This window comes from Paramisgurnus dabryanus, chromosome 15 (assembly GCF_030506205.2).
Source record: "Paramisgurnus dabryanus chromosome 15, PD_genome_1.1, whole genome shotgun sequence".
Classification (NCBI taxonomy): domain Eukaryota; kingdom Metazoa; phylum Chordata; class Actinopteri; order Cypriniformes; family Cobitidae; genus Paramisgurnus; species Paramisgurnus dabryanus.
Window position 1 is genome coordinate 28,484,645 of NC_133351.1, and position 13,500 is coordinate 28,498,144.

At 36.8% G+C, this 13,500-nt stretch overlaps 1 long non-coding RNA gene across 1 annotated transcript; it reads right to left on the reverse strand.

Annotated features, from left to right (window-relative positions):
* Nucleotides 1-12,353: 12,353 nt before the first annotated feature.
* Nucleotides 12,354-12,818, reverse strand: LOC135782836 (uncharacterized). The gene is made up of 2 exons (XR_010545507.1): nucleotides 12,688-12,818; nucleotides 12,354-12,486 (listed from the first exon to the last, which is right to left on the reverse strand). It is a non-coding gene; the product is annotated as an uncharacterized lncRNA (long non-coding RNA).
* Nucleotides 12,819-13,500: the final 682 nt, after the last annotated feature.

Here is a 13,500-nt window from a genome sequence, read left to right on the forward strand (position 1 = left end):
TCTGCAAACTTCAGCAAGGGCTTGTTCTACACACAGAAACATAAACCAATTAAAACCCATAACATTATAAACAGTAATTTACAAAGTAGTGTATGAACAACCATGTTCATTTGTTAAATGTGCTACCAAGATTTTCACCATGTCACGTCTTCGGCCATCTGACAGACTTTTGGTGCGAGTGTATTAATATATGACTTTTTCACCTCCAGGTCTGCTCTGTAAAATTTTCGATTCAGGTTCTTGGGTAGGTTTTTATACTCGATTCTCGATTAAACTCAGTGAATATAGATCTAATACAAATTCTATATTAATAAAAAAGAACAGTGAACAGCAGTTTACAAGTGGGTAATTAATTAAAAGAAATTAAAAGCTACAACACTAACGATGTCGTCTTGTTTGCAAAATCTAAAATGCTTCCATACCACTGACTTTTAATGGCAAGCTGTCGTCAGCTTAGGTGTTACATTCCAACTTTCACATAATTCTTTAAATAAGGCAGACACAAACTGTGTGCCTCTGTCAGAAAGTCTGGGACTCCCCATCTGGTAAGGATCTCCTTTCTGAATATGATAGCAAATGTCTTTGCTATAGCTGTACGGAAAGGGAAAATTTCTACACGATAGAAAGTTTTACAAGCTGTTTGATGTCGGACCACATTCCTGGCCAGAATGCCATGGCTTGAATTCTTTTGTAGGTCTTATAAATCCCTGCATGACCACTCATAGGGCTGGAATGATAGTGTTGCAGCATACAAGGTACAAGATATTTTGGAATGAAGAGACGATAATGGTAACTGTTGTGAGACAATTGAGTTTTGAAGTAAAGCTTATCTTCTATGACTTCATATTTAGCCTGCTGATCCCCACTGTTCTCAGCTAAAGCTTGAAATATTTTCACAATTTCTGAGTCATTATGCTGTTTTTCCCAGATCAATTCATCAGTAACTGGAAGAGTGCTGACATCCTTTGGTGAGGTTACATGACAGGGGTGTGTGACTCGTGAAAGGGCATCAGGGACTGCATTCTTTTTCGATATTCCATGATAAAATCATACGTTTGCAATTGCAGAGCCCATCGAATAAGCCGGCTGGTAGTTTGGGGTGAATTCATCATCCACTTCAAGGCAGCGTGATTTGTGACGACTGTGAACATTCTGTTCTCAAGGTAGTGTTGCCATTTGTCTAAGGCCCAAACTACAGCTAGGTATTCTTTCTCGGTGGAAGAGTAATTTGACTCAGAATGGTTAATAGTTCTGCTGGCATAAGCTATGACCTCTTCCACACCTTGTCCTCGGTTCTGGGTTAGCACCACACCAAGCCCTGTCTCGCTGGAATCTGTGTATACCACAAAAGGTTGCTCCAAATTGGTATGTCCAAGGATGGGGGGTGTCATTAAGAATGTCTTAAGTTGCTCAAAAGTCTGTTGGCATTGCTGTGTCCACTGAAAAAAATCTTAATTTTCTCTTCAAAGCATTAAGAGGTTCACCGATTCTGGAACAGTTAGGAACAAAGCGGTGGTACCACCCAGCCAGGCCCAGAAAGTGTTGAACTTCCTTAAGATTCCTTGGCACCGGATAGGTACAAATAGTTTCCACTTTGCTTGAGTCAGCCGCAATGCCTTGGACATTAACAATGGGGTTGACTGTGGCACGGGCCTCGCAAACTCTTTTTATTTATCACTCCTCAAAGAGACTGATTTTGAATCTGCTGATTTTGGACATACAGATATGATTTATACATCATTTAAAACTTTTAAGTGTCTAGGTTTTTTTCTGTCCACTCCCAATAAAAACAGAATGTTGTGCTTTTCGCAAAATTAAGAAAATAAACAGGATGTGTGTTTTGTTTTCTCTCCCTCAGTGAAGTCCTTTCAGAAACTCGTCAGAAAAATTAACTTTAACTTAACGAATACTTGTCATAGAAACAAAAGATAAATGTCTACATAATGCTTGGAATGTCTGCTTTTAAATGATGTAAGTGGGATCGAAAACATATATTGTCATTTGGTGTAAATGTCACTGTATGAGAATGAATAGAGGTACCATCTTTCTCCTGTTACCTGTTTATCTGTAATGAGATGAGACACACCCCCACACCATTGAAGTTAACGAGCAGAGACATCCATATGCATAACTCATGCCTCCTGCAATCAATGGATACATAATCTGCGATCCAGTCTCTCCATTCCTTGTTATGCTGAGTTGTTTCATCCGAGTGCACCAAACATGACATCTAAATCCTTATTTACTTGCGTATGTGTATCTCCAGACGTGAGTGTTTTCTTTGTCCTTCCATCAAACAGTCTACACGATGGGCATGCACATACACAAACACACGAGTCAGAAAATTTGACGCGCTTTTTGGTATTCTTATAAAATACGCGATTGCAAACAGTACATCTCAATCCTTATTTACTTGCAAAGCGTATATCTCCGCACAGCAAGTTTATTAAACACAGGATCACTCACATGTGCACACATTCCTTTGTACTGCTTTCACGATCAACACGTGAGGGAGTAATGGGGGCAACGACTGTAAACAAACATTGATAAGTTGATCACGCTTGTCCCTTGCTGTGTTTCTACTATAATGATTACAAAAACACAAATAAGAGTCCAGACAACAATAGGCAGTTCTTCTTTTGAGCTTTTTACTGCACAAAAGTAAATCTCTCGTTGGCCAACCAAACACTAACCCTGTGTTAATTTTTATGATGGCCAAACAGTACCTTTACCATGATTACTATGGTTTTTAAAGGTATATAGGAAAATATTTCAATAGTGTATATTGTGTGTGTGTGCGTGCGTGCGTGTGTATTTACATTCTATAGAAACTTTTTGTTATAAATTCCCAAGTAAACCTTATCATGGTTTTAATACAGACAAAGTTACATTTCTGTTGAACATTCCTACAAGGCTCATTATGTGGCTCATTATGCAACTCTTTTGTTTTGCTCAGCGGTCAATCATGGATTATTCAGGAGCTTTCCCACCTCCACGCATACGGCCTTTCCCAAGCAAAAGTGTCTTAGAAATTATAGATCAATATATTGTTTTATGTGAATGAGTAGGCCGAATGATTTTCACATCATTTTAAAGAAAAAACTCTAGACTATTAGATCCTGTTTTGAAAAGTCTTGTTAAAACATGTTTAGAATCAGTTTTGTGGACTTATATCAGTGACTTTAAAATTTAGCTTTTTCAAAAACCATGCATAAACATTTTTCCCTCAAAAATACAAACCTGTACATACATGTTGATCATATAATATTGTAGCCCAGTTTGTGATGAACACAGTGTTATGAGACTTTTGCCATTAATATGTTTTTAAGCAACTGAAAAAAGCACAAATGTCCGTGCAGGTCAAAACTTCCCCAGGGCCCTAAAAACCCCTTAGACCCCAGAGGGTTAATCACATGTCCCAAGAATGTTACTTCTTGTAGGCAGAACTTACTTTTTTGAGGTTGATTGTTAAGCCAGCCTTTTGTACTTTTTGGGAGTCAGCTTGAAGATCAATGAAATGCTGAGTAATGGAAGAAGAGTAGACAATATTGTCAATATATAACAAACAAACACCTCCTCGCAGTTCTCTTCATAAGATGTTTAAAGGTGGCTGGGGAATTTTAAGCCCAAAGGCCATCATGTTAACAAGGAATAATCCAGCAGGGGTGACAAAGGCAGTCTTGGCTTTACTGGCAGCATCCTTGGTTACTTGCCAATACCCACTATTATGGTCTAGGATTAAAAAGATGGCTGATCCTGATCGTGATTCCAGAATTTCATTAAAATTCGGCATGGCTATGCATCACTGTCAATTATAGCATTAAATTTGCGATAGTCCACGCAAAATCAAAGCTTTCTGTCTTTTTCGCACTTGGACCACAGGAGACGCCCAGCCTGATTCCAATGGCTCCACAATTCCCACCTCTTGCATTTTCTTGGAGTTGTTGTTTGACAAAAGCTTGTTTAGCTGGTGACATTCTATAAGGTTTTTGTTTTATTTCTTTTTTTATATATATACTTTCATTTTTATTGAGAACAAAGAACACACACAGTTACAAGGAAAAAAGAGAAAAACTAAAAAAATAAAATAAGTAAGATAAATAAAATAATGTAAATAAAAGGGTCGTCATAGGTAAACAAAATTTAGCATTTCTTACAATGAATACATTACTGTAATACACTCAATGGTAGATGTGCATGATCCATTTATCCCAATATCTAATACAATTTACCAACTCAAGTCTTAAAGAGAAAGTTAGACTTTCCATATGGTACACTTCGTTTACAATTCCCACCCACTGGTCTTTTGTTGGAGGGTCAACCTGCATCCATTTGCGTGTTATGGCGTTACGGCTTCTTGCCAAGAGTATTCTTAACAAATATTTGTCACTTTTTAGGACTGTTTTAGGAATTTTTCCTAGGTAGATTGTAATAAATGAAAAATCCAATTTCTCTCCAATTATTTTTCCAACCTCAGTTGATACCTCTTGCCAGAAAGGTTGTATTTTGGGACACGCCCAGAAAATATGAAAGTGGTTAGCCATTGAGGTTCCACACTGCCTCCAACAAAGATCCAGATTCGGTTCACCTGTGCGTAAGGCGACTAATTTGGGAGTTGTAAAGAATCTTATTACATTTTTCCATCAAAATTCCCGCCAAGATCTTGAATTTGTAGTATTTGCCTGTGTAACACAGATCTCTGCCCAGTCTTCCTGAGATATTTGAAAGTCCGACTCTTTCTCCCATTTTTGTTTTACATAGTTTGATGTATAATTTTTACCATTTTGTATATATCCATATAATTTTGATACCAACTTCTTATGATCCTTTTTTGAATATGCATTAATAAATAACGTAATCAAATTATCATCACTTGTTATTGTACATTTGATTTTTTTATTGAAATAATCCCTAATTTGCAGGTACCTATAGAAATCCTGTTTTTCTAGTCCAAATGTGTCTGATATAGTCTGATAATTCAATAAGTTCCCATCAGAGGTAGGTAACCATGCAATAGGCTGTAATTCCTCTCCATATCCATTGTTTGAATCTCTCATCTATTCTAGCGTAACTTGGAATACACCAATCTATCAAAGGTTTAGTTGTGCAGCATAGAAATAATCCTGAAGAGAAGGTAGAGCCCTACCTCCCTTTTCTTTTACCAGCTGCAGTGTCTTAAACCTTATCCTAGGTCACCTACCATTCCAGACAAACCTTGATATCATCCCGTCCCATTCATTACATTGGTTTAGTGATATGTCCGCAGGTAGTGATTGAAATAGATAAAGCAACCGTGGTAACATGTTCATTTTAATTATTTCTATCCGATTACTCATATATAGTGGGCGCAGAGTCCAACGAGCAATATCAGATTTTATCTCCATGCAAACTGGGCCGTAGTTACAATCGAAGAGTTTTGATATATCTTTTGTTAAATTTATCCCTAAATATTTTAGTGATGTGGAATTCCATTTAAATTTATATTGCTTTTTATATCTGAGTTAGGTCTATAATTATATGTAAGTGTTTGAGTTTTTTGGATATTTATTTTATATCCGGAATATGGATTATATGCTTTTAAAAGGGCCATCACTCTGGGGATGCTAGATTCGGGGTTTGTGAGGAAATAGTTTGTAGTCTACATTTAACACTGAAATCTGTCTATATGAGCTACAGTCACTCACATCTTTCCCTTCCTTAGGGATGACCGAAATGATTGCTTCTTTCCAAGATTGCGGGGTTTCTCCACCTCTCAATATATAATTAAAACAATTAAGCACTATTGGCATTACTTGTGGTCTGAATGTTTTATAAAACTCAGGCGGGTAGCCGTCTGCGCCCAGTGCTTTGTTTGCTTTCATTTTTGATATTGAATTATTTAATTGTTCCATCGTTATTTCGGCCATAAGTGCTTTATTCTGTTCTTCCCCTTTTGATGGTAGATCGAGTGAATCTAGAAAATTCTTTAAGGTTGGGGTGTCTACCCTGGCTGGTTGTGAATATAGATCTTTATAAAAAAAACTTCGAAAGATTCCTGAATATCCTTTAATTTGTTACATACTTTCTTTGTTTTAGGGTTTTTAATTTTATTTATTGTATTTTTTCCTTTCTGTTTTCGTATCCCCCAAGCTAACAATTTCATTGCTTTAGGACCCGTCTCATAGTATATTTGCTTGGAGAATTTAATTTGCTTTTCTATTCAGGCTCGGACTGGTAATCTGTACAACCGGGCAAATGCCCGGTGGGCCGGTCGACATGTGGGCCGGTGGCCTCCGAGATTTATTTTTTTTAATGCCAAAATGTTTAAGTTATTTATTTTCGGCCCGTCATGTATAAATGAAGTTGCATTTGGCTTGGGGGGCGGGTGATAGGAAAATATTTTCGGCTTCTTCATGACAGGTTCAGTGTGTGTTACGATTGCGCCCCCATGCCCCACCCCTCAAATGGATTTGTCCAAGCAGCCGCTAGGTTTATGGGGAAATATACAGAGATGATAGCGCATCATTTAGCCTTGCACTTAAGATAATTATGGACAACAGAGGCTCCAAAAAGAAGAAAGGGGGAGCGGAGAAGATCCGCGAGAAAAAGTCGCCCAGGTATATTAACAACCGCCCAAATATATCAGGCATAACTTTTTTTGGTTCTTCCGTGATAATGACACTATTTGATAATGACATTTGCGTGCGAGGCGAGCACGTGTCTCTTCCAACGAGTTCGGTATGTGTTCGCGTGCTCTCTGTTTCTCTATGAATTGGGTGCAAGCCGAGGCAAGTTCAGTGTCACGTTGTGTTCATGTTTCTGAACTTGAGCAGAGTTGTGTGCATTAGAGGTCTTCACAGAGGACCCGTACAGTTCCGGGTCTATGTTTTAAAGGGTCAGTTGGGTCTGGGTCGGTCCCTGTTTAATTATGCTACTTCGGGTCCTGGGTCTGGTTTCTATGGCTATAACAACTGCCTCTTGTTTCGAAAGTCACAATGCACTTTCTTTCTTGTATTTTTATAAATATTATTAATTAACCATCTTTGCTTTCTGAGCAAACATTTTAGATATAAGAGATTGTTATCTTTTAATCTGCAAGAGAGAAATAGAAAGAGAGGCACTTTTACTGCTTCTGCTCTATCTAATATAAAGTGAAGAAAGCTACATAAACCATTATAACACCGGTCACATTTATAATCTTTAGACCTATTTATAATCTATAGACCTGCACTGTCTATCATTAATATACTTTACATGTTATTGTATTCAATAGAGTTTGATAAAAGGGTTCATCTACACAAGTATTGCTTCATATAACAGTGCAAAAATAGTAAAGTGTTTTTGTGGTGATTTGACAAACAGTGTCAGCTTTGTTCATGGCAAAGAGAGTTTGAGGTGGTTGAATTTTAACTATACTGTGAAATTAATATAAATGTTCAATAAATCAAAGCATTGGGTTAGGGGGGCGATTTTGGTGGGCTTGTGTGTGGAGTGTGGGGGGGGGGTCATCGGTCCACTGGTGGGCCGCTCCACGAGAAAATTGCCAGGGCCGAATTTTGTTCCCAGTCCGACCCTGTTTCTATTTCTTCGTCATATATACCATTCAATTTCAGTTTTACCTTATTTATTCGCGCCAATATTTGTGGATCTTTCTGTTTAGCATGCTCCATCTCCAAGTTTTTCATTTCCTCTTGTAAATTTAATAGTCTTTTTTGTTTTTCTTTTTTGCGCAAAGCAGTAAGTGTGATAAACCCAGAATAACCGCCTTAGCAGCATCCCACAAAGTGCTCGGAGACACTTCTCCATTATTATTATTTTGGAGATATAATTCAAATTCTTTTTGGATCTGCTTCTGAATCGTTAAATCATTTAAAATACTAGTGTTAAGCTTCCAAAGTGTATCCCTCTTTTGATTTTCTAAATTTAAGTAGAGGTATACCCCAGCATGCTCCGATACATCCCTAATTTCGATATATATCTTTAATTCTGTGCCTATCTGAGTTATTCATAAATATATAGTCAATTCTTGAATATACAGAATGACAGGCTAAGTAAAAAGTGAATTGCTTATCCCTTAGGTGGAGATCTCTCCAAGTATCAATCATTTCCAATTCTTAAAGCATCCGTTGAACCAATTTAGTATTTGAATTCTTTATTTTGGAAGGATTAGTCGTATCTAGCCCGGGTTTTAATTAAACATTTAAGTCCCCACCGCATATAAGAGTACCATGTGATTCCGTAGCCATTAAGTTAAATATTTTCTTAAAGAAAATTTTGGTGCTTCCTGGCGAAGCATAAATGTTAAACAATGTTACTTCTTTATCATCTAGTTTCCCCTTTACTAAAATACATCTACCCTCTCTATCTTTGATTTCAGAAATAAATTCGAAGTTATCAATATTGGGGATCAATATAGCTACCCCTCTTCTGTGTCCAGATTTATGAGATTAATAATAAGTGTTCTGAAAGCCCATTTTCTTAAATTTCTCATGTTCTAATTAGGATAGGTGGGTCTCTTGCCAAAAAATAACCTGCAATTTTTCTCTTTTCATCTTAGCTACTATTTTACTCCTTTTAACCGAGCTATGCAGCCCATTGACATTAACCCTTGTGTGGTGTTCGGGTCTGTGGGACCCGTTTTTAATGTTTACTAAAAGAAAAATTATGCAATTAATTGTTGTTTCAACCTCAGATTCATTGGCCTTGGCTCATTTTCTATAAAGAACATAAAAATAAACAACTTTATAATGACTGAACACTGTACACCCCCCCTACACATTTATATTACATATGTGGTGTTCGGGTCCACTGGACCCGGAGGTAATTAGAGAATGAAAATTGAATGTGCTATGTGACTTCACTTTGTTTTTCTCTTATCTGGGACTCCTGTGAGTGCATGAGTGTGTTTGTATATATGTCTGTACATATGTGATGGATGCATGTCAGAGTTTTGGCCTTCTGCACTTGCTGTAACAGCGCAAAGATACAACATGTTATACATCAAGCATGAACACTTGTCTGCCCCCGCTGTCCCAAACACTTTACCTTTTGTCTAACAGGAACCATTTTACATTTTACCATTATATCCCTTACAAAAAATAACCATGGTTGTATTATAGTAAAAGTGTAGTAATCATGGTAAACTGGTGTATTGATTACTATTTGTAAAACCATGAGTTACCACAAAACCTATGGTGTGTGTGTGTGTGTGTGTGTGTGTGTGTGTGTGTGTGTGTGTGTGTGTGTGTGTACCTGGTAATTATCACTTTGTGGGGACCAATTGTCCCCACAAAGATAGGAATACCAGTGTTTTTGTGACCTTGTGGGGACATTTTGATGTCCCCATGAGGAAACAAGCTTATAAATCTAACAAGATGATGTTTATTGAAAATCTAAGGTACAAGAAAGGTTTTTGTGATGGTTGGGGTTAGGGAATGGGGCAGGTAAGGGGAATAGAATATACAGTTTGTATGGTATAAAATGCATTACGTCTATGGAATGTCCCCACAAAACATGGAAACCAGAGTGTGTGTGTGTGTGTGTGTGTGTGTGTGTGTGTGTGTGTGTGTGTGTGTGTGTGTGTGTGTGTGTGTGTGTGTGTGTGTGTGTGTATGAGTGTGTGAGAGAGAGTGATAAATAGGGAAAGTAAAATTTCATATCCAAGCATTTTCATCATTTTAGGTTGTAGCCAAAAGCAACACATTGTACTGCAGTGTGTGTGGACATAAGATGGACAGGAATACACAGTATACGTCTATAAAATGCAAGAAATGCATATGCAACACAGCTACACAGTAAAAATCTGCTTCTTATGTGTTGTGTCGGCTGGCATGAACAGGTTATGTGTTCAGTGTGGATAATGTGTTATGATACCGCATCTTTTCAGATGGGGCTTGTGCTGTGTAGACGGACACAAATGTGTACAATTTCAAACTAAACTATTCAAAGAATTAAACATCAAAGTGATGAAAAACTTATTTGAGATGAAAAAGTGATGAAAATACTTATTTTAGATAAAGATCTGGGGGAGAATAAAACTTTCTTCTCTTATTTCATATTATCACAAAATCGAATAGCACTTTAATCTATAAATAGTCCTCTACCAGTGGTAAATGACAAATATTAACCATAAATTCTGTCTATATTACTTGCAATGAGGCTATAGTAAACATCTGTAAACAGTTATACATAAATTTGTATGACTGCATTGGTTTAAGATACAAATAATACAGTGGGTCCACTAGACCCACAAACATTGTCTAAGTAACAGAAATACGAACACCACACAAGAGTTAAGTGTAACTACCTTATATTCCTGGTTATGCATGTATTCATTTTAAGCCATTTCTCTATGGAGCTAGAAGAGTCTCAATAAAGATAAATGCACACACTACATTCACATATGCACACACAGGATTCATAAATACACATGCAGGATACACAAATGCACACAAAATTCACAAATGCACACACAAAATTTAAGAAGCACAGAAGATTCACAAATGCACACAAAATTCAGAAATGCACACAAAATTCATAAATACACAACCAATTCAGAAATGCAAACAACATTTACAAATGCACTCAAGATTCACAAATGCACAGGACAAGATTCAGAAATGTATTTCTGATGCACACACAAATATATCTTGATTTACAAACTGTTTTTGGTCTGTGAACTTTACTGCATTTGTGTGTGAATTTTGAGACTCCCCTGACTTGGCTCGACACACAAATGCCTTTTTTTAAACAGGGAATGATCTGCAACCAATCAGATATCTCCCCCTTGTTTTAGCCAATCACAAGAACGCACCCCACATGGGGGATTGTTTACTTATAAGCCAATCACATGACCTTTAAGCTGGTTTGCCAACCGCCAATAAAACCGAAAAAGATTGTGATTGGCTAAAACAAGGAGGAGATATCTGATTGGTTGCAGATCATTCCCTGTTTAAAAAAAGGCATTTGTGTGTCGAGCCAAGTCAGGGGAGTCTCAAAATTCACACACAAATGCAGTAAAGTTCACAGACCAAAAACAGTTTGTAAATCAAGATATATTTGTGTGTGCATCAGAAATACATTTCTGAATCTTGTCCTGTGCATTTGTGAATCTTGAGTGCATTTGTAAATGTTGTTTGCATTTCTGAATTGGTTGTGTATTTATGAATTTTGTGTGCATTTCTGAATTTTGTGTGCATTTGTGAATCTTCTGTGCTTCTTAAATTTTGTGTGTGCATTTGTGAATTTTGTGTGCATTTGTGTATCCTGCATGTGTATTTATGAATCCTGTGTGTGCATATGTGAATGTAGTGTGTGCATTTATCTTTATTGAGACCCTTCTAGCTCCATATTTCTCGTTTTGTAACCCTTTCCATGACGACCCGCTAAACACCATTAACCAAACTTGAACAGTCTTTAAAAAATTAAATACAATATTAAATAATGTACTAACAACAAAATACAACAGACTTCCAAGTCGTAGGTTTAACAAAAGACCTTCATTTTGAGAGGAAATCCTCGCTTCTGTCGAGGGCCTCTCTTTAGTGCAAAAGAAAACACTCCCTTGACGCACTGTAGATTTCTGAACTTTTCCCGGTAACACTTTATTTTACGACCCGCAAAGTACCGTGTAATTAAACCGAATTTACAGCGTACCTATTTGTAACAACAGAGTACCTCTACAGTACGTAGTTGTAGTTATAAGGGAACAATATTTTAAGTTTGTGGTAATAAGGGGGTAAGAATATATGGAAAATTATTCTCTAAGTATTTCATAACTACAGGGTACCTATTGTAATATTACGTGGTATGTATGACTTACGTGTATGGGTAATATGGTCTATGTGTAATATGTTTTTTTTTTCATATTTGCTACTTACCTGATGAAGTGTTTTGTATAGCCTACAGTTGATGTCTACAAGCCACGTCGGCAAATAAAATATAACACACAATAAAAATAATAGCAGCTTGTACCTCTTTGATCTGTATATGTATACAGGAGTTACAAGGTAACTCTTATATTTGCGGGCTGTAAATTGAAGTGGGGCTTATTCCCCGATTGTTCTGTGTATGTACCAGGTAACTCTCATATTTGCGGGCTGTAAACTAAAGTGGGGCTTATTCCCCGATTGTTCTGTGTATGTACCAGGTAACTCTTATATTTGCGGGCTGTAAACTAAAGTGGGGCTTATTCCCCGCTTGTTCTGTGTATGTACCAGGTAACTCACATATTTGCGGGCTGTAAACTAAAGTGGTGCTTTGTTCACCTCTTGTTATAGGGTAAATACCATAAACATACAGAATATTGTTTTTTTTATTTTAAAACAACTTATTTCAAAACATCTTTAAAACACTATAATTAAGCCAACACTTAATGTTTATTATCACATAACTTTTATTTAAAATAAAAAGTCATGACAATTTTTCATTGTTTTTGCGGCTTGGCTTCCTCTGTTGGTGTTCTTGTCCACTCGGATGATGAGTTGATGTCGTCTCACAAATGCTGTTCTGCATTATAAAAAACATAAATGAAAGCCTTCAGTAAATGTTTCTTCACTGTGCCTTGACAGAAACAGAGTTTTCTAAGCCAGTTACGTTTATAAATTTTAGGCTTACTTATGTGCTAGCTAACCTGCTACCGTTAGCTAGCAACTTTCTTGAAAAACATTGTTTGAAATGCGTGAGTCATGTATTAACAAAACCAGTCACCTTATCCAACATGCGGATCCTGCTGACATCACTCGCAGCCGTACTCCACACTGTAGAACGTTTTTAAAACCTCTTAAAGAAATTTCACCTCAGGATCGCGTTCCAGCAAACCTCCTGCAGATGGCCGCGCGCTCTTAACCTGCGCAGTAGCCTATGCATGTAGTCGTCTTTTGCTTTAGCGGGAGCTGATATCTGCTGTTGTTTCATTCTGGTTTGCCATTGCATGAATTATATTTGGCTAAAATACTTGTGTTTACAGTAAATAAATTGCAAAGCACCACTTCAAATATGTCCGCAAATGTAGGAGTTTCCTGGTAAATAGGGAATAAGTTGCTATTTTTATTGTACTTACCTTAAAAAAAAGATAACCACATTAAATCAGCTGGACTTTTGTTATTAAAAGCAAGTAATATAGGCTACTAAAATAAAAGTGATATGCTGTTATATTTATTTGCTGATGTGGCTCGTAGACATTGACTGTATACAACATTCAGTAGGCTAGTCAATATGAAAAATTCACAATAAAAAATAAATAAAACATAATTTCCCCATAGACTTGACTAAGTCATACATACTAGGTAATATTACAATAGGTACCCTGTTGTTATAAAATACTTAGAGTATAAATAATTTATAATTCTTCATATTCTTACCCCCTTATTACCCCAAACTTAAAATATTATTCCCTTATACCTACAGGTTACCTACCCTGTTGTTACAAATAGGTACGCTGTAAATTCGGTTTAATTACGCGGTACTTTGCGGGTCGTAAAATAAAGTGTTACCCTTTTCCCTCTGAATCGGTTTCAATGT